The sequence below is a fragment of the Eumetopias jubatus genome, unplaced genomic scaffold (genome assembly GCF_037043125.1).
Source record: "Eumetopias jubatus isolate StellerSeaLion01/CBP00866 unplaced genomic scaffold, mEumJub1_p1.0 scaffold_1, whole genome shotgun sequence".
Lineage (NCBI taxonomy): Eukaryota > Metazoa > Chordata > Mammalia > Carnivora > Otariidae > Eumetopias > Eumetopias jubatus.
This window is the reverse complement of record NW_028274807.1, coordinates 81,277,989-81,281,369: the sequence shown is the minus strand read 5'-3', so window position 1 is coordinate 81,281,369 and position 3,381 is coordinate 81,277,989. Positions and strand designations below refer to the sequence as shown.

The 3,381-nt window shown below is 48.0% G+C and overlaps 1 pseudogene; it reads right to left on the bottom strand.

The window, feature by feature from the left end:
- Nucleotides 1-340: 340 nt before the first annotated feature.
- On the bottom strand, nt 341-2,631 carry LOC114207091 (galectin-related protein pseudogene; annotated as a pseudogene).
- Nucleotides 2,632-3,381: the final 750 nt, after the last annotated feature.

The following is a 3,381-nucleotide window of genomic DNA, read 5'->3' as shown; positions in this document are numbered from 1 at the left end:
AGGTGTAATATATAGCCAATAAACTTCATATTTAAAGTATACAATTTGATAAGGTTTTTTTCTTTTTAGTTTAGTCTGTATAAAATTCAGCATAAATGTATTGCTTTGTTTTGGAAATAATGGCTCAGTGTCTTTGTTCTGACAGCTTCCTAAGGGCAAACCACAGTTTGAAGTTGTCATTTTGGGTTTAAGCTGCACAGAAGGAAGAGACAGTGAAACTTGCTTTTTGTTTTTATTTTCTTTTAAAATCTCCAGATCTTGCAAGGCCAGTTTCTCTGGACCTACAGGCAGATAGTTGTTGCCCCTGATCCTATTTGAAACAGATATGGTTTAAACGATATCAGCCAAGCTTAGTGATCTGGAGGTCCCCGTTTATCTTTATGGTATCAACTGCAGATAACGTTTGAATGTGGTGGTAAAAATAAAAAAGTTGGTGTCCATCCACAGACACTCTGAAACGTAAGTGTTCACAAAGAATTTCCACCCTGAATGGCTGGTCTGGGATGGATGGAAAGTAAGGGATGGCTGACTGTTCCTCAGATATTCAGGAATTTTTGTATTTTGAACACAGCTTTGCGTTCAATTGCCACATTGGTGGGAGGGTTTTCAGAGTCACCAGAAGTCAATCTGATGGAAAGCACTCCGGCTTGAGGTCTACGGTGCCCACCACCAACACCTTCCTGCCTGGTCTCATGCCAGCTTTAATGTGCCCACAAAATGGAACTATCAGTCGTGGGAAGTACCACAATCTCTTACTGGAGAGCCCAAGTAGTTGTTTAAATGCCCATCATCTAGTTTCAGCACTGCATCGCAGTGGATCAGGCCAACGTCTTGCACTGGGGAACGAGGTCGAGCACGGAGGGAGGGCTGCTCGGAGGAGGCAGGAGGCCAGAGAGGTAGGATGAGAAGCACAAGTGGGCAGGGATCCAGGGTGGTCCTGAGCGGGGCTGGGGAGCATTCGGAGGCTGGCTCCCGTGCCTGCTACAGCTCGATGAGTTTTGAAGTATGGATGTACTTTTGATACCATCACCACAATCAAGATATTGAATGTATCCATCACCGTCCAAATTTCCTTGTGGACCTTTGTAATTTCCACCCCACCCCCCATCCCGCGTGCCTAGACAATCATGGGTCTGCTTTCCGTCACTATAGAAAAGCTTGGATTTTCTAAAAGTTTATGTAAATGAAAGTATGCAGTATGTACTCTTTTTCTGTCTGACATTTCACTCAGCATTATTATTCTGAGATTCATTCATGCTGTTGTATCGGTCGTCCATCCCTTTCATTGCACAATAGTATTCTTTCATCTGTTGGTAGACATCTGGGTCGCTTCTAGGTTTCAGCTATCACAAATAAAGTGGCTATATATATTTGTGTACAAGTCTTTGTAGGGACATGTGCTTTCATTTCTCCAATGTAGATTTCTGAGAGAGATAATAGGTGTATGTTTAATTTTTGAGGAAACGTCCCAATGTTTTCCAAAGTGGTTGGTTCATTTTCTATCCCCACCAGCAATGTAGAGAGTTCTGGTTGCTGCCACATCCTCACTTGGTACAGTGTTTGGTAGAGCCTGTCTCTCTAATTTTAGATATTCAGATAGATCTCAATGTGATTTTAATTCGCATTTCATGTGGAGTTCTTTCAATTTAGGGTTTCACAAACATAACAAGAAAGCTAAGTTGAGAATTATTCTGCCCATACAGTTGCCCTAAGAATAAACAGAAATACTTATGTATTACAAGAAGTGCAAATAATGAATGAGCTCTGATAAACTACTCTGAATCTTTCCTCTTTAAGCATTGGCTCCCATCGGAAGCTAGCTGAGGCCCAAGAGGAGTAAATCTACTTGGTCATGTGTTCAGTTCTGTCTTCCCTCTGCTCCAGCAGGGCCCCCTGTCTTGCCTTTTCTGTGCTCTGAGAATTTCTCCAGCCTCCACAGGAGTCAGAATGAGCCTTCTGCCACATCCAGATTTTTATGATTATAAACAGAATTTGAGCATTTGCTCAACATTTAGAATTAAGGACAATTATCATGAACTAATGTTTTTTCCACTTTAGGCAATGGCTTGTAACCTCTTTGGGGTCTTGGATTCTTTTGAGAACCAGACAGAAAGTCAAGAGACAGGAAATGATAGACGTATACACAAAAGAGGGATGCATGGATCCAGCTCTAGCTAATGCTGTTGGACAGATATGTGCAATCCTGGAAGATACCGAGGGGTTTTTCCTTTCAATTATCCTATTCAAAATATGAGTGGCAAGTGTTGCCACATGTCGTGAAAAGAAATGGTGGAAAACAGAGTAAGGGCCTGGGGATCAACGTCCTATGGACATTCTCTCTGCCCTAGACCTTTTGGTGATTCAGGTCACTAAATCCTGTCTCCTGTTTGAGGCAGTGTGGCTTGAGCTTTGGATCCAGCAGCTGAAATCACCCCCACAGGTATGAGGGGTGAGTTGTAGAGCAGAGTAGGCCTTCTTCCTCGGAGAGAGCCAGCTCTCACCTATAGGGTTCCCTCCACACAGACCTGTCACTACTACCTCTGGCCCCGCCCCTTTGGTGGTATGGAGGAAGAGGAGCCTCTGGCCCCTGAAGAGGGCCTGGGACACCATCCCTGCACAGTAGAGCCCCATGTAACGGATGACCAGTCCTGGAGTCAGGTGTCCCACAGAGTGCCCCTGCCTTGGCCAGCCTTCGGCCTGGGGGTAGGAGTGACAATGCGAGTGACTCTGCCTCCGAGGCATGTGCACCCCTCCACTGTTGGCATAGGCCACTGGCCTGGCTCTGCAGATCACACAGCAGGAGCGTACAGGCCCCGTGGGGGGTGTGGGTGGGGGGCCAGGTCTGCTCTCAGGCGGCTGAGGACTGGCTGGGCTCCTCTCTGACGCGGCAGGCAGGGCCCCAGGATAGAGCGATACTTTCACAGCCCGACTTTGCTCCCTTCCTCAGCCGCGACCTTTCCGGCAGCCTCGGCCGCGGAAGAATGCAGGGGACAGACTTGGCACGCAGGCAGGACTCCGTGAACGGGACTCGACAGTACTTATCATTTCTCACTACTCTAACTGGAGTGCCAGGTTTCACGGGCCCGTGAAGACAACTCAGGCGCACCACCTTTCACAGCCAAGTTCCCAACCCTTCCCGAGCCCCTGGGTAGCCGCCTTTCCCCAGGTCTTTCAGTGTCTGTGAGGGCAGAGGTGTGGCTAGGCACTGGGCCACAATTTGCTCTGCAGGGGTGCAGCTTCTGAGCCTTGATTCTGCGGCTGCGAGCCCTGACAGCTCTGGCCAGGCTGCCCATGCCAAGGCACACCGCCCCTGCTGCCATCTGATGGCGGGCATCACGCCCCAGCTGCCCCGGGCCCCACTGTGTCAGAAAGCTCCTGCCG